Raw genomic sequence first — 24,561 nt, forward strand, 5'->3', positions numbered from 1 at the left:
TAGAATTCGTGCCTCATATCAAATTTACCGAGTATCATAATTCTTCCAAGTGGTAAAGATACCTCAAGACAAATGCTGGGCATAGAAGCCACAGGGCATAAATATGCAAAGAAGTAAAAAGCTAACCTTTTCAAACAATAAGGCTTCCCTCTCACTTACCAACTTTACATTTCCCTGTATGGCCCCGGAAGATGACTGGTTAGCCAGAGACGGGTAAGATTCCTCAAGGGAGGAACAACCTAAGACAGGCACAGTCGCAGGGGGGCCATCAGGTGAGAAATTGGGGATCAACAGAGGTGAGGCTTAGAACCTCACCCCCACCCCGTTCTGAGAGAAATCTTCTGCATACGTGGATGTTTTATTGCCCTTGTCTAGCTTGGATTAACACATAGTCTACAGGCACACACCTGATCATCTACATTTGCTCTCTTACAACACTAAACTATGTTTTCTACCTTTATCTTGTATCTACCTACCACTTCAGCATTTTATTAAAAATGATACTAATAAAGAGAGAAATGTCGTATGCACATATAAATCAAGTATAAAAATCAAATGAGTATTCATATTTGAACTGACTGTTTATAGTTCATAATGCATGAGCAAAACCGAAAGCTTCTGTGATGACTGCCCTTGCACTGTTCACCATGTAACTTATTCACTATGTAAGAATTTGTTCTCCATGTAAGAACTAGTTCGTTATGCTTCAGAAGATTGGAGACTGACGAAAATTAGGCTTGGGGTGGATTAATGACTGTGCATTGAGCATTGACTCCCCTATACAGAATTTTATTGTTGTTAACAACCATTTGATCAATAAATATGAGAGATGCCCTCACAAAAAAAAAAAAAAGAAAGTACACACTTCCAATTGTAAAATAAATAAGTAACCAGGATGTAATGTATAGCATAAGGAATATAGTCAAAATATTGTAACAACTTGGTATGGTGATAGCTGGTACCTAGAATTATCATGTATATAAATGTTGAATCACTATGTTGTACACCTGAAACTAATGTAATACTGTGTGTCAACTACCCTTCAATAAAAAATAGTTATCTACAAAAAAAAATCATATTAAGTAATAATTATAATGATGCATTATAATCTTGTTTGCAACAAAACTATAAACCAACTAGACCTAACAGACATATATAACATACCCCAAACACTAACAACAGAATACACGTTCTTCTCAGGTGAATATGGGTTATTCTTCAGGGTAGACTGTATTCAAGACTATAAAACAAACCCCAATACATTTAAAAGATTTGAAATTATACAAAACATAACTTCTGACCTCAATGGAAAAAATTAGAGTCAATAAGACAAAAAAATTTGGTAAATTCACAAATATGTGAAAATTAAACAATATATCCTAAATAACCAATAGGTCAAAGAAAATGTTACAAGGGAAATTAGAAAATACTTTAAGATGAATGAAATGGAAGGACAACGTACTAAAACTTATGGAATGTACTTAAGCAATGCTTAGAGAGAAATTTATAGCTATACATATTATATTCAAAAAAGAACAGAAAAAGATCTCAACTCAATAACCTATCTTTCAACTTTAAGAAACTAGAAAAGAGCAAACTAAACCCAAATCAAGCACATAGACAGAAATAGTAAAGATTAGAGTAGAAATTAATGAGACAGAGGGTAAAAGATCAACAGAAAAATTAATAACACCAAAAGTTTATTCTTTAAAAAGACCAACAAAATTAATAAAACTTTAGCTAGACTGATCTAGAAACAAAATTACTAAATTCAGGAATGAAAGAGGGGATATAACTATCAATCCTCAAAAATAAAAAGGATTATGCTAAAGAAAGGGAATACAATGTACAACTGTCTGCCAACAAATTAGGTAATTTAGATGAAATGGACCAATTCTCTGAAAGACTAAAATTACAAAGACTGACTTAAGAAGAACAGAAAAATCATAATAAAACCATAACAAATAAAGTTATTGAGTTAGGAATTGAAAACTTTCCACAATGAAAAGACCCAGATGACTTACTGTTGAATTTTACCAACATTTTACAAAAATTTGATTACAGATTATTCACAAACTCTTCCAAAAAAGAAGAGGAGGGAACACTTCTCAGCTCATTATTTGAGGCCAATATTACCCTGACACCAAAATCAGACATCACAAGAAAAGTACAGAACACTATCTCTTATGAATATAGATGAAAAAAAACTCAACATTATACTAGTAATCTGAATCTGGCAATAAAGAAAAATGACTATACACTCTTAGAAGAAAACATAGGATAAAAGCTTCATAAAATTGGAACTGATGATTTCTTGGATATGATATTAAAGGCACAACACAAAAGAAAAATTAGATTAAGTTGAACTTCATGAAATTAAAAATTTTATGTACCAAAAGACACTATCAATAGAGTAAAAAGGCCATACACAGAATAGGAGAACATATTTGCAAAACATATATCTGATGAGATATCAATATACAGAATATATAGAGAATTCTTAAAACTCAAAAACAACAAAAAGACAATTCAAAAATTGGCAAAAGACTTTTAAATAGACATTTCTCAAAAGAAGATATACAAATGACCAGTAAGTACATTAAAAGATGCTCAACATCCCCAGTCATTAGGGAAATACAAACCCAAACTACAATGAGATACCACATCCAACCTATTAGGATGGCTCTTTTCAAAAAACAGAAAACAGTGTTGGCAAAGATGTAGGGAAGCTGGAACTATTCTGCACTGTTGGTGGGAATGTAAAATGGTGTACTTGCTATGGAAAACAGTATGACAGTTCCTCAAAAAGTTAAAAATAGAATTACCATATGATCCATAAATTCCTTTTCTGGATATATACCCAAAAGTATTGGAAGCACGGTCTCAAAGAGATATTTGTACACCCATGTTCACAGCAGCATTATTCCTAATAACTAAAACATGGAAGCAACTCGAGTGTTCATCAATAGATGAATGGATGAATATGTAAGTGTTATATATATAGTATATATACATATTAATACATAAGTGGTAATCACACACATACATACAATGGAATGTTATTCAGCCTTAAAAAGGAAGGAAATTCTGCAAAATGCTACAACATGGATGAATCTTGAGGATATTATGTTAAGTGAAATAAAGTGGACACAAAAGGCAAATATGACATGATTCCTTCATATGAAGTACTTACAGTAGTCAAAATCATAGAGACAGAAAGTGAAATGGTGGTTGCCAAAGGATGGGAGGAAGGAGAAATGGGGAGGTATTGATTAATGGATATAAAGCTTCAGTTTTGCAAGATGAAGAGAGTTATAGAAATGGACTGTGGTGATGGTTACACAACATTATGGAAGTATTTAATACCAGTAAACCATATACTTTAAAATGCTTAACATGGTAAATTTTATATTATGTGTCTTTTCCAAGCATTTCTTAAAAATTAAAAAAAAGGATACATAATGATCATGCAAAGTTGGTTTTATGCCCCCAAATCAATTAATGCAATGCACCATATCAATAAAATAAAGGATAAAAACCAAATGATCATCTCAATAGATGCAGAAAAAGAGCGTCTAATAAAATTAACATCCATTAATGATAAAAACACTCAATAAATTGGGACCAGAATGGAACTTCCTTAACCTGATAAAGCGCACCTATAAGATATCTACAGCAAGCTCATATCTAACAGTAAAAGACAAAATGTTTTCTCCTTAAGATCAAGAACAGGACAAGTACGTCCGCTCTTGCCACTTTTATTCAATCGTGTACTGAAGGTTCTATCCAGGTTAATTTGGCAAGAAATTGAAATAGAAGCCATCCAGAGTGGAAAGGAAGGAGAAAAAGTACCTCTATTTGTAGATGACGTGATCTTGTATATAAAAAATCTTCAGGAATCCACTAAAAAACTATTAAGACTAATAAAAAAGTTTAGCAAGGTTGAAGGGTACCAGATCAGTATATAAAAATCAATTCTTTTTCTATTCACTAGCTACAAATAATCTCCCCTCAAAATAAGAAAACAATTCCATTTAAAATGGCATCAAAAGAATAAAATATTTGGGAATAAATTTCATAAAAGGAGTATAACACTTTTAGTCTGAAAACTGCAAAACACTGTTGAAAGAAATTTTAAAAGACCTACAGAAATGGTATATCCTGCATTCGTGAATCAGAAGACTTAATATTATTAAAATGGCAATACTACAAAAACTGACTTATAGATTAAACATAATGCCTATCAAAATCCTACGTGGGTTGTTTTTGCTTTCCTCAGGAATTAACAAGCTGATTTTAAATTCGTAGAGAAATACAACCTAAAATAGCAAAAAAAAACTATTGAAAAAAGAGTAAAGCTGGAGTGCAGTAATCAAGACAGTGCGGTACTAGCATAAGGATATACATTTAGATTAGTGAAATGGAATGCAGTCCATTAAATCCTCACATTAATGGTAGATTGATTTTTGACAAGGGTGCCAAGACAATTCAATGGGGAAAAAATAATCCTTTCAATAAATGATGGTGGGTCAATTGGAGCCACATACAAAACAATGAATATAGACCTCTTCCTTACATTATACACAAATATTAACTCAGGATGGACCACTGACCTAAATATGAGTTAAAAACTTTTAAAATACTTAAAATTTAAATGCTCATGCTTCAAAGGATACCACTAAGAAAGTGAAAATGCAAACTATAAACTGTGGGGGAAAAAATCTGTAAATACTATATTTGATAAGAGACTTGTATCTAGAATACATAAATAACTCTTACAACTCAGTAACAAAAACACAACCCAATTTGAGAAGGGACAGAGTTTTTATAGACATTCCTTCAAGGAAGATGGACAAAAGGCCAAAAAGCATATGAAAAATGCTCACATCACTATCAGGGAAATGCAAATCAAAACCAAAATGAAATACCATGCATAACCCCTACAATGGCTGTAATAAGACAGTAACAAGGGTTGGTGAGGATGTGGAGAGACTGGAATCTTCATTCAGTGTTAGTGGGAATGTAAAATGGTACACCACTTTAGAAATCTGTCTGGCAGTTCCTCAAAAGATGAAACAGAGTTACCATATGACCCAGCAATTCCACTCCTGGATATACAACCAAAAGATACGAAAACACGTCTACACAAAATCTGTATATGAATGGTCAAGGCAGCATTGTTCATAGTAGCCAAAATTTAGAAACAACCCAAATATTTATCAGCTAATGGATGTTTGAATAAAATGTGGTATATCCATACAATGGATTTAATTTGGCAATAAGAATGAAGTAGTACAACATGGATAAACCTTGAAAACATATGGTACTTGAAAGAAGCCAATCACAAAAGACTGACTCTATTTATCTGAAATGCCCAGAAAATCAAATCTATGAGACAGAAAATAGAGTAGAAATTGTCTAATTGCTGAAGTTTGATGGAGGATGTTAGGAGGAAATGGGGAGTGATGGCTAATGGGTACAAGGTTTCTTTTTAGGAGTGATAAAAGTATTCTAAAATCGATTGTGGTTATGTTTGCACAACTCTGTGAATATACTAAAAAATGGTGAGCTGTACCCTTCAAATGGGTGAATTCTATGGTATGTGATGTGTATCTCAATAAAACTGTTAGATAAAGACAGATAGATAGATAGATAGATAGATAGATAGATAGATAGATAGATAGATAGACAGACAGATGGAGGATAGCTAGACAGAGTACTGTTAAGTCAACTGATCTAAGAATGCTTAAATTCAAGTTTAGTCCAGGTTCCACTCTTTCCCCTGAGGGTACAGAACCAATGATAATGTAATATTTCCTAATTAAGTTTGCACATAAAATGCCAATGCAGAGCGTTCTAGTAAACTGGCCTAGATCTCATAGCCAAGACAGAAGACTTAGGGGGCATTCTTCCTTACCCTAAGCCCAAACCTGAATCTTGCAATTTTATCACTCTATGCTGGGTGCGATGGTAAGAGAGCAATGGAGTATTTGGGAGAAGAGAGAATTAAATGGCTGGGCATCATCACGTGAGGAAGAAATGCCCTCCTAACACTGAGGCCACCTAGAAGAAATGGAAGAAAGGAGAGGGAAGGGAAGAGGGGGCGTGGAGGTGGGAAGATGGGTAGGGAGAAAAGGGAAGAGGTAGGGGAGGGAAAGGGAAGGGAAGCCCATTGACCCTGCTCAGTGTAAATGTGGTCCTAAGACTGCAATCAGAGAATAGAAGGAGAAGACACAGAGAAAGTGGCTGTTCCTGTTCTAGATGCTTTTTAGTAAGAGGAAAATTCCTGACAGAGAAACAGAAATGCATGTAGCAAGACAGGATCAAACCTAACGTAAGTAGAATGCCTCAGTGAATAAAAAGGCTTTACAATTCCTTGCAAACTGGAAGTTGCTCCTGTCAAGATTTCCAAGTAAGATTTTAACCTGGAAGGAAACTGCAAAATTATTAAAGTAATTTGTGTTTTACAGCAAGGTTACAGTTATTGGTATAAATGAAGTACTTTGCAGATGTCATCAGATATTTTGGGCAGGGGAAGCCATCCTTTTGCAGTCACAGAGCTTTACTTTATTAGTGATTTGTGTGGTTATTTTTTTCAGAGCCCTCTTCCCTTCTCTTCCGAGTGCTCTTCTCATCAGGGTACACTAAAGTTCTATTCATGAAGAAGAATAAGGATGGAGATGAACTTCGTAACACTCCAGAGGACACACAACCTACTGACTCGTTTTCTGGTGCATTGATTTGTAAAGGGGAAATGATCTACAGGGTGCCTTTGATGAAAACAGTCTTTTCCCTCTCTGTTTAGCTCTCAGAAATGCAACAGTCTGACCTTTCACTGCGATTAAGCAGCCCAAATCCCAAGGGAGGATGTGGGGGTAGTTAGAGAGCCAGTTATAGCTGAGAGCAACGATTCTCTGTGCAGACTTCCTGCTCTCTGGTTTTGGGTTGAAACTTCTTCACTCTTTTGAACTTTTTTGCTGCGCTTTTATATGTAACACCTCTCTTAAGACTTACATGACCTCCAACACATCCTGTGCCACCCACCATCCCACTCCCTGGAAAGTCTGTCCTTCCAGAGAGCATGGCCTTAGGGTAATTCACGTTTCTAATTCAGAACTCCAATCACAGTTTGTGTTGTAGTCAGAGGGGATTTGTCCATGGTTTCCCTCTCCTTTTCAAAATTCTAGTACATACAGAAAAGGTATCAAAATAGTATAATGAACATACAATGTCTATCACCTAGATCAAACAACAGCTAATATTTTGCCAGATATTTCTTGTTTTCCCTTTTTCTTTTTTTCTGAAGTAATTTAAAGCAAATTATAGAAACATATATTTATTTCATCCCCAAATACCTCAACATTCATCTCTAAATAATAAACACATCTTTGTCAGGTAAACATAATTCCATTAACACATTAAAAAAGATTAACAGAATTTTTCAATAGCATTTAATAACCATCCACATTGAAATATTCCCCATTTGTTCCCAAAATGTCTTTTTAAATTGTGTGGTAAAATACACATAATGTAAACTTTACCATTTTTACCATTTATGAGTACATGATTCAGTGGCATTAAGCACATTCACAGTGTTGTGCAAACCCCACCACTATTTCTCATACTTTTTCACTATCCCAAACTACATACCCTTTAAGAATAACTCATTTCCCCCTCACCCCAGAATGTCTTTTAAAGATGTTTAAACAAGATCCACATGTTTCATTTGGTGGTTGTTTCTTAAGGCTCCTAGTCTAGAACTTTTGTTTTCTCATGCCACACCTGCATACATTTTATTTTCATGACATTGACTTCCTGATGATTCTGGGGCTAATGTCCCACATTCTGGATTTGTGTGATTGTTTTCTCATGGTGTTGTTAAACTTGTTCTTCTGTCCTCTGTAATTCTTGTAAGCTCAAAGTTAGATTTAAAGGCTTGATTAGAATTAGGTTAAACATTTTAGTAAGAATTCTTCATGCTGTGTACTTCCTGCTGGATCATATTAGGCTGTACATAATGTCTGGTTTCCCATTATTGGTGAGGCCAACATTGATTGCTGTGTTAAAGTGATGACAGCCTGTTAAAAAATGGATTATTAAAAACGGGGACTTGACTACTTGCACTGGTTTAAAATGATTATCCCTACTTTGAATGTTCAGATAAAGGGCTCTGAGTTGTTGCTTGGCACCTAGGAGACAGCCTTTATCCTGTATAAAGGATAAGAGGATTAAGACTGAGACTTTATCCTCTTTATGGAGTAGATGTAGGAGTTCAAGTTTATCTCTGAGGTGGTCAATCATGGCAGAAATTTCTAGACTATGCATTCTAGCAGAGACTACTTTTTCTCTGGGTCTGTTAGAGGGTAGGTACTCTGAAATAGGTCATTAGCCAGAATTTAACCATCAATATGATCTTTTTGCCAACATTTATTAAAGACAGAACACGTAAAGAATTCAGGTACAGAACAATATTTTATGGGATTTTAGTTGGATGCAGAATAGACAGGTCTTTAGATGTTTCTTGAGCACTGTTTAAATCTTAAGAGTAAGGAAAAAGTTATGCATCTGTTCTCTTTGATGTTTACCTCTTATTTTTTAGCTACTATATTATAAAAGTAAATATAATCAACAAGGTTAAAGGATTTCATTATTAAAACTAAGTATTTGGGTTTCTAAGGAAAATGAGTTATTTTTAATCTCCCAATAAACACTTTTATTTTGCAGCAGTTAAATGCCCATGTCAATTGAAATGTGCTCAAGGTTGCCCTGTATTTCTGGATACCCAGAGTGTGTTTTTGGTTATTATCACTTGTTTATTTTTTGTGTTTGTTTTTACTGTTTTGTTTTTCAGCCAGCACAAAGATAGGGGAGTCACTGTGAGTTTTCCACATTGCAGGGCAGAACTTAACCTTAGGATATTGGACTAACAATTCTGATTTCCTAACAGGGACTAGTAATTTTCTCTCCATTTATTCTATAATTTGCAAAGATTCTGGCTTCAGAGTTACCAGTTGGGTGAGGGAGGTAGTGAAGGTCACTCCCAGCAGACCTAGCAACACTTGTCTATCACCTCTATTGGACATAAACATTTGGTGATGAAGATCCCACCAGTAGTTTATAAGACCAAAGAGTATAAAGGGTCAACTTTTCTCTTTGCTTTTCTCTATGTCTTTTCCTATTTATATACATCCCCATCTTCTTTTCTCTTCCTTCTTCTTCTGCTTGTCTCTTTTGCCCCTCTTCCTCCTCCCCTCTTTATTCATCTTCCCTTCTTTTGCCACTCATTATCCTAAGCTAGCATGTTTCGACCACTCCCCCTATTCCCAATTTTGTGTTCCTGAAGGATTTCCTGCCTCACATCAGCTGATAGTATGTCACTGAATACTCAAAAGAAATCAAAGGAGTGGGAAAATTCCAGAGGAGGAGGTGTGTGCCTGAATCTGTGCTCTGAACTCCCATTGTCCAACCATTTATTCTCAGCTGCCAGCTCCAATTTCCAAACTGGGTTCTCTAGAATCATGGAGTTCAGTAAGGATAGTAATGAAATTACTTGAACCATGTCCAAGTACTTCAAAAAAAGCCTAGAAGACATTGTGTATTTACTTCAAAAAAGCTTCTTTTCTTTTTGCGTGGAGTTGGAGGCTGGAAGATGGGGGCAATTATGCCACACTAACCCACTGTGAAGACTTTATCTTCATACTAGGAAGTTCTGGTTGGTTGTATATGTTGTCTATAGCATTGAGAGAGTGTATTGGAAAGAATGTGGGTGTGAAAGAGAGGACAATCAGAATTTAGTTTCTAGCAATAAGACTTGGGCTATTTATTTAACATCTTTGAACTTCAATTAACTCTTCTGTAAAATGGGGCTAATAATTTCTATTTTTCAGACTACTTGAGGATTTTAGGTAATGTGTGTAAAGCATTCACCATTACAATACCTAATATCTAATAAAAACTTAATGTGCTTTCTTTATAAGTGTGATTTAATCAGTAGGTAAAAATCCTTCAAAGCATATAGCTCTTAGGGGGAAAAAATAAATCTGATCATTAACAGGAGAGATTGGGAAGCAGTCACATAACATAGCTCTAAATAGTCACACCAGTACCCCCTTAAGAACTCCTGTCAAGTCTTGAGGGTTCTGAGTAGATGTATAAGGAGGTCACACATCCTGTGTGTTGATAAATAGATCCTATCTTGAGGGAGATAGTCAGTTCCCTAAACATCCTTAGCAATATTTCCTTAAGCCCACCAGTTCCTCTGCTGGATTCCTATGTGATTCTGACATAGCTCTGGGGATGAGCTTCAAGAAGTACCAGGTCTGCTCCTGCCTACCTACCTGCTTATGGAGATTGGAAATTTTAGGTGGGAAGAAAAAGGAATGGAGAGCCTTGGGAAAAGGGATAAAAAATGGGGTTCATGGAAGAGATGAGCAAAGCTAGAGGATCATCATAGCTTAGTTTGCACCCCTTGAAAATGAGACAATTGAATTTTTTCTGAAGAAAGAAATACTGTCTCAAGTCTGCTTTTTCCATCTCAGCTGCACAGGGACTCTTTGAAAAATGACTTTCTCCTAAAATTTTTACCTCTTCTTCCCCCAGGGCCCTGACAATTTCCCAGTTCAATCCCTTTCTTTAGGCACTACCAAGATAGGGAGATCAATTGCCCCATTTCCATTAATGGGCTCACATTCACAGCTAACAGCCAGAGGCTCTCTAGCATTTTCTAGAGACCTTGTCCCAGACCCCTGCTAAATTCCATTTGGTGGAGCATCTTTACAGAGATGACCTGTTGAATCCAATTTTTAAGCTTGGTGTTTCTGATGGGCAGGCCAAATGAATTTGGAATATTCTTCTTCAAACTGGATTAATCCCTTGTTATTTTAAAGGCTGTAACAAGTTGTTTTTTAAATGTTTTCAATCAGCACATCCTTATTTATTGTCCTTAACACCCGGAGGCTACTTGAAGAAGGATTTAGCTTTCAAAGTCTGGTAAGTAAACAAGTTTCCCAATAACATCTTTCAGGCAAGCAGCCAAAGATCTTATTTTTGCCCCAGTGCCTAGTGGCCTGTAATTGTCCATTATTACTATGCTCAACCAAACCAAATTATTTAAGTAATATATCTCCAAACACAAAATGACTGACCAATTAATTTTTTCCTCTTCTTACTCATTACATTAGCAAAAAAAAAACAAGCAAAAGCAAGACAGGTTAAACATGGTATCATCTGACTAGACCCTAAATATATTAAACAGAATAGGCTATGCTGGGGGTTTAATATGAACTAGTTTGGAAATGGTTATTCACTGTTCTCCCAAGAGTATTAAAATGTCCAGAGGGTACTGGTTAGATAAGCAGAGGCTAGCATGCATGGCTTCAGCTTTGTAGGAATTTCTAATGCTTAAGAATAACTCCAGAATCCTGTAAATGCAATTATTCCCTGATGTTGAGCATGGTCTCTGGTACCACCTTATTCTATCTTGATCTTCTGACTAAAAATTTATGATACCCTCTCTTCCTACTTGCAACCAGGAGGAAAGTTGGAAATAAGATTGAATTAATCAGTTTAGGTTAATTGCTGTAACAAATTATTTCAAAATCTCAATAGTTTGACCCTATTAAAATGTATCGTTCTTGTCATAGGCCAATATAGATTAGTAAGGGTAGAGGTGTATGAACATGGTAGTCAATCTCCTATGTAGTAATTCAGGAACATGGGATTCTTCCACTTGTGGCTCTGTCTTCCTTAGGTTCTCAGAATCCTCTCCATTCAGCCAGTGGGTGGGGAAAGAGCCTGCTGAGCACTGCACAGAAAGCTTTTTAGGGGCCAGTCCTGGAACTGGCACTTATCACTTTCATCCACATTCTATTGGACGAAACTCAGTCACATGGCTTTGCCCAAGTTCAAGAGAGCCTGGGAAGTATAGTCTAGCTGGGTGCCTGGCACACAGGGGTTTCTGCCACAGGGGAGACAAGACAGCTCCTCAATGCAGGCTGGTAATTTTGTTCCTGTGTATCATCAAAGGTGTTCAAAAATAAATGTACTGTCCTATTTTCCGGCCACATAATGCCTAGGTCTATCATTAACATCTTCATCAGTTTCTGGAGTAAGTCCATCTGTCAACATCAGTATCAACCTTTTTACTTCCACAAATCAGTCCACATAGTGAACTTACTCGTTTCTATTTAGGACTTTGCAGAGCTTCAAGATGCCTGGACCAAGCCTGTGCAGTGACTCTCATTAGAAGTTGCTCCTATACTGGCACCTTGCTCTTCTTGTCATATTGTTCCCATGACAAAGTCTGGCAAGTAATCCACCAGAAGCCGTATTAATATCTAAACCAAACTTTGTCATTCATGTGGGATCTATGAGGAGATTAAATGTGTTTATAAACATTAAAAAAACTGTCCCTACACCTCTTCAAAAACTATGAAAAATATCTTTTTGTCTTTTCTCAATCAGTATATTTTTCACAGTTGTCACGACTCCATAATTATCTGCACTCTTGCTTCCTGTTTTTTGCATTAACCAATTTACAAAGGCTATTTCATAGTGCAACCATTTTAGAGACATCCATTTGTCCTCATTTACTCACAGGCTACTATTCCCATTGAGATTTTGGCTTCCTCCAATAATGTTTGTTCATCTTATATAAAGAGGATAATGACATGGACTAGACAAGATAATGATGGTAAGATCCTGCTGTGCACTGTGTTCTGCTTTTCCAGTTGTATGCTAGTAAGTTTTCACTGCCCCATGCACACTTTCCTCTTATAATCAAGCCATGCATTTATTATATGGCTCATGAGATTAAGGGTGCAGTCTTCATTCATTTCTTTATCCAGTCATTTGTTCTGAAATATATATTAAGTACTGCTATGTGCCAGTAGGCTAGGTGTTGGAGTCAGAGCAAAGAACAAAACATATAAGGCCCCTATGGGGTTTATGGGAGAAACAGATTCCAAACAAACAAAAATGCATAATATTAACTGTAATTGTAACATTTGTACGGGAAGCTTATTATCTTTTTAGCACTTTGGATAACCTTGAATTGCCAATAGTTTTTTTTTCTAATTAACTGAGGTCTTTATTTCTCTGTAAAAACCAGTTTATATTTTTCTTTAGGGTAATCATTCATTCATTCTCTTATTCACTGATAATATTAATTCATTATATATCATTACAAAACTACTATTTACCAAGCTCTATGCTAAGATTTCCAAATACAAAAATGAAAAGACAAGTTCCCTGCCTGTAAGGGTCATAGTCCAGTTGAGTAAATTGGCATGTAAACCTAATAGTATGTTATAATTGTCATAAAGGAGAAATGTGAAAAGTGCAGTGAGGCATAGAAAAAGGAAGACCTAAATCTGCCTATGTGGGTGAGGGAAGACTTCACAAAGGAGGTAGCATTTGGACTGAGGTTTGAAAGGTGAAAAAGCCTTTGCTAATTAGACAAGTCAAGGAAGGGCATGAGATGGCTGGCTGACCATTAAAGACATGTGCTCTCCTTCCACAGTATGAAATTTTTCTCGTATATGGTCCAAACAATTACCAATATCCTATACATCTAAATGGGGCCAGGTAACCAGTTCTCATCAATGGGATGTGAGTAGAGGTGATGTGCATCATTTCTGGACTAGGCTAAGAAATAGCGGTGCCTTTTCTTCTTTCTCTTTCCTAGCTGTTGGATCTGGAGGTAAAGAACTCTGAAGCTTAGAGGATGGCAAAGCTGCAAAAAGAAGGACCCTAGGTGGAAGGCTGCTTGCCACATTGAACTGTTACATAACTAAGAAATAATCTCCTACTGTGTTAATCTACTAATATTATATAGTTTGTATATTACAGCAGAGCTCTATCTTAGTTAATACAAGGCAGTCCAAACATAGTGAACAGAATGTGCGAAGGTTTACCGATGGGTCTAACATGGAGAACATGCTCAATAAACACTTGATGTTGTATCAAGAATTTTATTTTTATTATGGGGGAGTACATATAGTCCAGGATTACCAGAATATAAAATACATGATTGGTGGGAAGGAAGGGTGGCTGGATGGGAGGCATGGGCTGATCACAAACAGCCTTGAATGCCATGCTGAGGAATTTAGGTTTAATCTTGCGGAAGAAGGAAAGCCAATGAAGATTATTAAAAGGGGAGAGGCATGATCACTGGAATAACAGGATCTCTGAGAAGTACAACACCCAAGAACCTGCTGTAATTTTCTTTAAATGTAAGATGTTAACCCAAAGATGAAAGACAGGATTTCAGAGCCAGAAGACATCGAAGTACCTTTGCCAAGGTCATCCAGCTAAAACTTGACAGAGCTGGGCACTAGAAGGCTAGTCTCTTGTTCCTCAGCATTGCTCTTTCTACCATACCCCAGTGCTTCAAAGCAGTTGAGACCAGCTGGTTATGCCTATGTTTTCAGTTCCCTAATGAAGACATTTGGGATTTGGAGGCAAGGTATTTTCCATGGAAGGCTGTCTTCTCTGTAATTCCTCATCAGGCTTGAACTACTACTTTGGAAAAGGTTCATTTTTCAGCATCAGATTTCCCTGGAGGACAACTGAGATTGTGCTTAGTGGCCTGTGGGATGCCCTTGCACTTTCTGATCTTTTTTTGGACAATGAGAAGTAGCAATGGTTTGAGCTCCTGGAAATGTTGCCTGGTTCCTTGGCTTCTGGGGAGTTGTCGGCCCTCTCAGTAACTGTGGTTCATCCTGCCAGCTGACTGTCCTTCAGAGGTCAGATAAAAACATTCTTCAGCTTGTCTGTTTAAAGGGTCAGCCACTATGGGTGGCATTTTAGTATCATTTTCTGTTCAACAGAAATGAACCAGTTCACTTCTGGTTTTCATATATTATTAAGCTGATTCACTATTCACTGTTACTATTTCTACTCCATGTGCTACACAAGGCAATATGACATACATATGTTTTTTGTGAGGTGTGGGGGCAAAGGGAGAACTGGGCTGAGGCCAATCTCAGAGAAGCATGACATATGATTTAACTTAAGGAGGACTGAGTGTTATTGAGTTATTTCACAACTGGGAAAACCAGAACATAAGTTAGGGGTGGGCAGGGAAGGTCATTTGTCCAAAAGTCTCTAAGAAATTGGGGAAAAATTAATTTCTTGATGTTCTTTGGTCTGGAGTTTTACAATCACCTTGTTCATTGCTCTTAGGTTGTATCATCTTTTCCTCCCCCACCTCATGTTGCTTAACTGACAGCTCAGTTGGTTAGGATGAAGTATTAACAAAGTTGAGATTGCTGCCTTGATCCCTGATAAGTGTCTTGGTAGCACCCAAAGATAATGTCTCACACAGTGGAAAGTGCTTGGGCTTTGAAGTTAGAGAGACCCAGAGCCCTCATTAGCTGTGAGACTTTGGACACATTTCTTCACCTTTGTGAGCCTCAGTTTCCGTTTAGGTGAAATGGGAAAACAATGTAAACTACTCAGGGGTGGTTGTGGGGATTAAATAAACTAAGTTATGTAAAGCTCCTCTCTTCATGCTGGGCACATAGTTGGCTCTAAACAGGAGTTATTTCCTTTTCAGGTCTCTGAGAAGTTCCCATTGATAACATTCTTTTCCTACAAATCCATCCTGGGTTCTGGTCCAGGTGAGAAATGAAACAAAAGAGTGGGTAGATGGAGACCAAAATATCGCCTTGGTTGCTGATAAAGGCTGTTTATTGTGAGAGTTAAAAAGGTACTAAATACTAAAAGGGTACTAAATACTAAGTGAGTTTCATTCTTACCACAAAGAGTAACTAATCTTAACTTTGTATTTCTATTCAGTCTTTTTTCTATTCATATCGTTACACAGATAAGGTGATTAAATTTGCATGCTGAATTTTTTACTTATTATAATATAATCATTTCCCCATGTTATTAAAAGTTCTCAGTAATTAAACATCATTTTTAATGACATCTTCCCTGGTTTTAAGCACATCTGGATCACTCTCTACCAATTTATGAAAATCCTGAGGGTCTTCTTCTAAGTATTTACTTTCTCTCAGGTTGATGAACAGGATATCCTCAAAGGCCAGAGGTCTACTGTGCCTGTGCATGGTAACTACTGCACAGTACTTGAACTTTTGGACAGTTCTCATGTTTCTAACAATTGATGACAAGTGATCAGAAAATGCCATTCTGCAAAATGCAGTAATTCAAAGCATAGGCTTTTCTCATATACCACATCATTGTTATACACTCAAAGGAACCACTGTATTAGTTGGCTACAGCTGCCATAAGAAAATATCATAGACTGAAGGCTTAAACAATAGAGATTTTCTCACAGTGCTAGAGGCTAGCAGTAAATATTAAGGTGTCAGCAGGTTTGATTTCTCCTGGGGCCTCTCTTGTTGGATTACACCTGGCCACATTCTTGCTGTATCATCATATGGTCTTTTCTCTGTGCATGTGCAGCCCTGGTGTCTCTCTGGGCATCCAAGTTTCTTCTTCTTTTGAGGCTGACAGTCTTTTTTTTTAGAGGCTGCCAGTCTTCTTATGAGGCTGAATATTAAATTACAGCCAACCCTAAAGACCTCGTTTTAATTTAATTACCTCTTGAAGATCTTACCTATAATACGTGGTCTTTTGTGAACAGCTTCTTTCTCTTAGCATAATGTTTTCAAGGTGCACCCATATTGTAGCATCTATCAGTACTTCATTCTTTTTATGGCTTAAAATATTCCATTGTATGGATATATCACATTTTGTTTATCCATTTGTCAGTTTATGGACATAGCTTGTCTACATTTATAAATGATTTTTAATGATTTAATAATGCTGCTATGAATATTCATGCACAGGTTTTCACGAGGAGATATGATTTCATTTCTCTTGAGTACATGCTCAGGAATGGGGCTGCTGAGTAATCTGGTAACTCCGTGTTCAGTATTTTGTGAAACTGCCAAACTGTTTCCAAAGTGGCTGCATTATTTTACATATCCACCAGCAATATATGAGTGTTCCAACTTCTCTCTATATATCCTCACCCACACTTGTTATTACCTGTTTTTTACTGTAATTATCCTTGTGGGTATGAAGAGGTATCTCACTGTGGCTTTGACTTCCATTTTCCTAATGATTAGATTAATGATGTTGAATATCGCTTCTTGTACATATTGCCAATATGTATATATTCTTTGGAGGAATGTTTATTCAAATTCCTTGCCCATTTTTAACTGGGTTGTCATTTTATTATTGAGTTGAATAGGTTTATATTCTGGTTATAAGTTCCTTGCCAAATACATGATTTACAAAGGTTTTCTCCCATTCTGTGAGTTGTCCTTTTACTTAGTGGTGTCCTGTGAAGCACAAAAGTTTTTAATTTTGAAGTCCAATTTATCTATTGTTTTGTTTCTTCTGCTTTTGGTGACATTTCTAAGAAACCATTGCCAAAACCAAGGTCATAAGGATTTACTCCTATGGTTTTTTCTAGGAGTTTTATAGTTTCAACTGTTACATTTAGGTCTATAATCCATTTTGAGTTAGTTTATTTGTATGGTCTGAGGTATGTCCAACTTCATTCATTCTTTTTCATGTGGATATCCCGTTGTCTCAGCACCATTTATTGGGGAAAAAAATCTATTCATTCCCTATTGAATTGTCTTGGAACTCTTGTCAAAAAAATCAGGTGACCATAAATGTGAGGGTTTATTGCTGGACAATTGATTCTGTTCCACTGATCTATATATGCATCCTTATGCTGTGTGTCTTGATTCTTATAGTTTTGTTGTAGGTTTTGAATTTGGAAAGTGTGCATCTTCCAACTTTTTTCTTCTTTTTCAAAAATGTTTAGCTATTCTGGGTTGCATTTCTGTATGAATTATAGGATCAGCCTGTCAATTTCTGCAAAATAAAAAAGCTGGAATTTGGATAGGGATTGCACTGAAGTTCATTTTCAGATTGCTCATTGCTAATGTATAGATACACAATAGATTTTTTATATTGATCTTGTATTCTGCCACATTTCTGAGCATTCCCATTAACAAACTTTTATTTTCAGTATTTGAGAGTCCTAAAAATCTCAAAAGATCCTTCTGCTATGGATGACTCTTAGAGTCACTGGTGGGACTTATATCCAGTATCCAGATTTAATAAATTATAACAGCTTGCTATATTTGCTTAAGATTAAAAAAAAAATTCTTTTTAGTTAAGAAAGCTGTTTCAAAAGTACACACTTCCAATTGTAAAATAAATAAGTAACCGGGATGTAATGTATAGCATAAGGAATATAGTCAAAATATTGTAACAACTTGGTATGGTGATAGCAGGTACCTAGAATTATCATGTATATAAATGTTGAATCACTGTGTTGTACACCTGAAACTAATGTAATACTGTGTGTCAACTACCCTTCAATAAAAAATAATTATCTACAAAAAAAAAAAAAAAAAAAGAGAGCCGTTTCATTCCATCTTTCCCCAGAGGTAGCTAATCTCTTGACGATGGTGGGAATTCTTCCCATGTTTTTTATATTTTTAGTACACAGTATATATGTTTTGAGTGTTTAAATATGTATACAGTGGACAGATTTTTCCAAAACTTGTTTTCCCATCATGTTTTTGAGGTTCATTCATGTGATACTTGTACAGCCAGTCCATTTTTTTATTATAGCAATATTATATTACACAGTGCTACAATATGATTCCATCGTATAAATATTCTAGAATCTGTTCTGTGGATGGATATTTATTATGTCTAATTTTTTGCTATTTCAAATCATGATATAATTAATGTCTTGTGATATGCCTCCTTGGGAACATGTGTGAGAATTCTTCTAGGGAGTTCATCTAAATGGAAATTATTAGAGAATAAAATATACACATACTCAACTTCACTAGATTGCTCTCCAGATTACGCTCCACAATAGCTGAACTAATTTTTACTCTCATTAAGATATATGAGAATTTCTCTTTCACACATTCTAATCAACACTATCAACTTTTTAAAACACATATCTGTGTCCTATTTTCAATGGTAGGGTAGCTCTGGAATGTGGTTTGAAACAGGCCACAGGTGTTTTGAGAGCCTCTGCTCTTGTGTATGTATATATACAATCTAATACTGATATGTGAATTGGCCGAGTGAGAGTGCTCTAGCATTTTGCTGATAACAACTATGTTGGCTACATTTAGATCCTTGAGGAAAGGGTAGAGAAGTACCACTGCCCAAAGTACCTTGCAGACACATTTTAAATCAAACAGGAATATGTGATTTACCAGTTCTTTGGGTGGTACTTAATCTAAAGTCCACCTTTACCAGCTAGGCTTACTGGGGGGAGAGTTACTTTTTAGAAGCTGTCTTGCACCTCACCAGGTGTACAATTTGGTGTCAGTTGTCAGGGCTTGCATACATGCTATCGCTTAGGGCAGGGTACATGTTAGTGATATTTGCCAGCCTACTGGGTGGTGTCACTTTGTGGAGCATTTGTGGCTTTTCAAAGCCCTGAGGAATCTGAGAAGCAAGTGAGGGAATGATGCATGAAAACAAAAGGCAGTGGAAAGAGTGACCAGCCAGCAGGCTCCAGCAGGCTAGAACGCTCTGTCCTTGTTATTACTGCTTCAAGAAAATGCCGCTGGCTTCCTGGCAAGGTCTGGAAGGTGAAGGCTTCTTGAGAAAACAAGGACAAGTTATATGTATTTTAAGGCTGAAATCTGATTTCCCAGCTTCCCCATTTTCCAGTGGAAGCCACAGGGTGAGGATGGGGAACCCTCTGCCCCTTGGTGGGCTTAGGCTGGTCTTTCCTCCCCCACTGGCTGCTTTCCCGAGTTTTCTCCTACTCGCAAGCAGTGCAGCTCTGGTCTCAGAGGCCTAGCAGGGTTGGCTTGCGAGGGAAGTTGGGCGGTGTCCCAGACAGGGCTATTCCTGAAGGAGTAATCTGAAGGTCAGCCTAGGGGAAGAGAAAGGGCTTCAGCCATAGTTCCCATTCCAAGGGTTTTGCCATGAAGAAATGGTTCCTGGCTTGGGGCAATGAGACCAGAGGGTGCTCTCATTCCTCACCTGCATTCCTCTGAGCTATTCATGCGGCTGTACAACACCCTCTCACAGTTTTCAGAAATGAGATAGAAGCTCAGGAAAGGTAAAATGTCTGTTAACTAATTATTGGATGGCTATTTGGACTTGTCATTATTAGACTTGTCAAAAGTCAACCTCTGCTTTCCCTTCTGATATCTCCTTTCTTTTAACATATAAAATCCCTAGATGCAAAACAGGAAGTACTATTCAGCATTCTCTTCCTCTCTTAAAAAGTAGCTATGAGGATAATGAATAAAAACAGATCTTTGTGGATAAAATAGGGCTGAGCTGAGGGTGTGGTAGGCTTGGCAACAACTCAGGCAAAGCTATTTCTCTTGGTCCCCAAATGTTCTTGACTTTGCTTCTCTCTGCCTGGAGTCTTTAAAGACCAGCTTGAATGTGACTTTTTGGTGAAACTCCCATCAATAGAGTTAATCATTCCCTTCTTTCTGGTCCCATAGTATTTTGTTCTTATAAAAAGTATTCATCATATTACATGACAATTACTTACTTGGGATCATGCCTTATTCCATGTGTGTGTGTGTGTGTGTGTGTGTGTGTGTGTGTGTTTTCCTAGTATTTATGGATTGTACTTTAACATAACAGTCCTTTGATAAACATTTATTGGATGAATCAAAGTTACTGCGAAAACACCAATACTCAGCTCTTATATTTTCTTAATGATTCCATCTTTTCCTCCTAGGGGTGAAACCGCAAACAGTTTCAGCTCCACATGGAATGGAGGACATGCTAAAACTAGATGTAATTTTTTTTCCTGAGGAATTGCTCCAGCAGGAATGGGTGTTTCAGATATATCATTCTGTTACAGGTACAGAAATTGTTTCCAGGAAACACTGCCATTATTATCTCTGAAAAGCAAGTCAGTGGAAATTGTTATTTTCCATTTATAGGGGGACAAATGGAAGCTTTCTTTTTCATTTACCAATTACAGAATGTCTAGTCTGTTCAAAGTACTGTGTTAGTATTTTTGTGGGATACGAAAATGTACAACAAGGTTCTTCTTCTAAAGAAGAATGTTATAATCTGGTTAGATGAAAAGATGTTTGTATGCAAAAGAAACTATAACTTGGGAGCATTTAATTTGAATCATATGAGTGGTCCAAAGAAGAAGTTCTAAAGGGAATACAGAAGGTAGGCAACAGAACTTCCAGCCAAGGCAGTCAGGTACTTCATCATGGTCAACATGACATTCAAGATGAATAGGCTTTGTGCTGGTCATTCTCCACTTAGCCCTATATTACTTTTTCTGTGACTATCAGAATAAATTACCACAAACTAGGTGGCTTAAAACAACAGAATTTATTTTCTCACAGTACTAGAGGCTGGAAGAGCAAAATCAAGATTTTGGCTGCGTCAAATGGGTCACGCTCCCTCTGAAGAGTCTGTTCCTCACCTCTTCCAGCTTCTTATGGCTCCAGGCTTTCCTTGGCTTGTGGCCACTTCACTCCAATTTCTGATTCTGTCACACTGCCTTCTCTTCTCTCTCGAAATTCTCCCTGCTTCACTTTTATTAGGATACATATGATAGCATTTAGGACCCACCCAAGTAATCTAAGATAAGCTCCTCCTCTTAGGATCCTGAATTTAATCACTTCTGGTGCTATATAATGTGATATTATCAAGTTTTTAGCATGTGGACACATGTTTTGGAGGGACCATTAGTCAGCCCATGACAGCCACCTATCCTGTGCCCTGCTCTGTGCCCCATCAAGCTGTTACCCACAGCTGACAGCACCTGGGCTCCACTGCCCGATGGCTCACTGTTGTGTTTGCCCAATGGGAGGCATCAGCAGGTATCAGAGGGTGGGAGGAAAAAGAGGCTGAGGTGTTTCTTCTTACCTCCCCGTTCTAGCACCATGGTTCTGGCAGTAGCCATGCCCCAATCACAGCTCTAGTTCTTTTTGGGGTCCCATAACACAATTTCTTCCTTTGTCCCTTCATCCCTGGGCTTCCTCTCTTGCTAGTCCTTGGGTACCTCAATATTCCTTTTACATTCCCCAAACCCTGCCTATATCATTGTAAATAGTGTCTTCATCAAATTATTTTCAAAACCCCAACTGAGTGTACCTTCAGTTTCCTGCCATGGTCTGGACTGCTATAGAGACCAGAAAACAAAATTTTAATTTTCCAGAGCATACAGACTCAGGTTGCCTCAGTTAAGTAATGACCAGTGGGAACTGGAAGGTGATTCAGCACGCAATACAGACAAAACAGCTGGGTTATCTTGTGGGCTCTTTGCAGTAAACATCTGTTGCTTTGTACTCTAATTATCTGCTATTATTGTGACTCTCTGCTTCTGCTGCCCTTGCTACTAAGTACTTTATATTCCTTTTCTCCATCTCATAGTTTCTGCTGCCTCATGGTTTCTGCTGCCACATAACTTCAACTTTCTTCCTTCTTTCTGTCCAGCTTCCAGCTTCTGACCATTGCTAACTGCTGACTTTCTCTCTGTATTTCATATTTAACTCCCCCAAAGGACCTGACTGGTTTGGCTGCTCATCATCAATGACAGGTTGTTAGGAAGACTGTTCTGGTGAGCTATCATATCAGCATAGGTTTATTGCCCTAGGTTAGGTGTCTGCTCCTGAACAAGGCTTTGTTTGAAATGACAGAATAAGTTGATACATAATTTGGTATCCTGTCTATTAGCAATTTCTAGGAGGTGGTTATAAGTGTGGCAGGCATTCTGATTCTTCCAGGGTGGGTATCAAAACCTACATGTACTTCTGTTGTCCATTTTAATAGCAGAGGCATGGTGATCTCAGAAAAGCATAATGGGTGTTTGGGAAAAGCAAGCAGCCCAGAATAGCCAGTGGTATAATCCAAATAGAGAAATTCTATAGTTGGTATGAAAGTTGATAATGTAGATCATAATAATCTATGGGCAGTGAGAAAGACAAATTAAGAAACTTTCATAAATAGTTCAAGCAAGAAAGGGGACCCAAACCAGAGTAGGACTGAAAAGGAAGGGAAAAGCTAATTATGATCAGGATGTGAGTGGATTTGGGATGGAGGCTAGTTTTGAGCTACTGCTTCAAAATTTTCTTACCACCAAGGATCCTTTCAATTATTTTTATTTTCTCCTAAATAAATTGTACCTTTTTGAAGGCAATACATTAATTCTATCAGGTATACTGACAGAACTAATAGAATTATTATCTGCTATTATTATCTTTTGGTATACACTCTTAGAAGCTTGGCTTTGAGCCAAGGGAATTTAGGAAATTGAGCTTGAAAATCTTAGCCTATGTTTTCTAGAAAAACAGAACTCAAACCAAGAATTAATGCTAATATTTTATTTAGAAGATGCAATCTCAGGGTCGTAAGAGTGAGAGAAAAAGGGAAGAGAGACAGAGAAAGAGGGGGAGCAATGGAAGACAATGCTTGAACAATCTGCAGAGGCAGTAGGTATGCCTGCATGTCCATGCAGAGTATCTCCAGACATGCTCTAAGGTGAAAACATGCTCAGGTAAGTTCTTGGAAGGGAGAAAGGAAAAGGACTCCATCTTCATGTTCCCTCCAATCTCCTATTCCCACTAATCAAATTCCACCACAGCAGGAGTTACTTTCCTCATACTTCTAGGTTATGTCATATGTTCCCATTGTTAGTCTCACAGCAAGACATAGCCAGTGCTTTATGTAATGGCCTTTAGTTCTGCTTGGGGAGTAGAGAGAGAAGCCAGAAACTCACTGCATGTAGCTGGTGAGCCTGGTGCTCACTGGCAGTCAAGGGGTAGGGCTGGGCTGGAAAATGGCAGAGAAGCTTCAGTCCCAGGTAGTGGGACTACGTGGGCCCAAACACAGGAAGTTGCAGTAGTGGTGGAGACAGGATAGGAAATTGAGGACTTCAGAGACGATAACAAGAGAATCTGATGAGGCATACAAGATGTATCTGATATACTGAATAGTAGAAGAAAGGTTAAGGCTGAAATTTGCTGTTATGTCCAACAGGGCAGTTGGAAATTCAGAACTGGAATCATCTCCAGAAAAACAGTGTTTTGAGGGTTATAGAAGGAATTATATTCCTAGAGAATTATATTCCTAGACAGCATTGAATAAATGTGTAGGAACATGGGCTTTGGAGACTGGCAGAGCTGGCTTTAGTTACAGCTGTATATGATCTTGGACAATTTACTTAATCTCTTTAAGCCTTAGTTTCTTTACTCATAGCATAGGGATGATGATGCTATATAGCTCATGCTTGTAAAGCATTTGGCATGATGCTAGGCATACAGTAAACGCTAAATAAATTGTGACAGTTATGATCATTAATAGCATTCCTGGGTGACTGTGTAATCTTCTGAATGCTTTCTCTTCTCCGGACTGACTCTGCCTGTGCTGCTCCTAAATGCTCCTCGAGCAGGGTGGGTGGCTCGAGCCTGAGCCCTTTAGTTACTCTCAAGGGCAGCTGCCACTGGATCACTCCACACTTGAGGTCATGGAGCCCCAGTGAAGGTGTGAGTCCCCCTAAAGGGTGCTGACACATTAAGCCCAAGAAGGCAGCTGCACTAACCC

The 24,561-nt window shown here is 37.4% G+C and overlaps 1 protein-coding gene and 1 long non-coding RNA gene across 6 annotated transcripts in view; one reads left to right on the forward strand and one right to left on the reverse strand.

Moving 5' to 3' along the window:
* MKLN1 (muskelin 1) overlaps positions 1 to 24,561 on the forward strand; it is a 390,326-nt gene that overhangs the window by 133,203 nt on the left and 232,562 nt on the right. The window lies entirely within an intron of this gene.
* The window catches only part of LOC118924335 (uncharacterized), a 108,742-nt gene that overhangs the window by 64,409 nt on the left and 19,772 nt on the right, over positions 1 to 24,561 (reverse strand). The window lies entirely within an intron of this gene.

This window comes from Manis pentadactyla, chromosome 7 (genome assembly GCF_030020395.1).
Source record: "Manis pentadactyla isolate mManPen7 chromosome 7, mManPen7.hap1, whole genome shotgun sequence".
NCBI lineage: Eukaryota > Metazoa > Chordata > Mammalia > Pholidota > Manidae > Manis > Manis pentadactyla.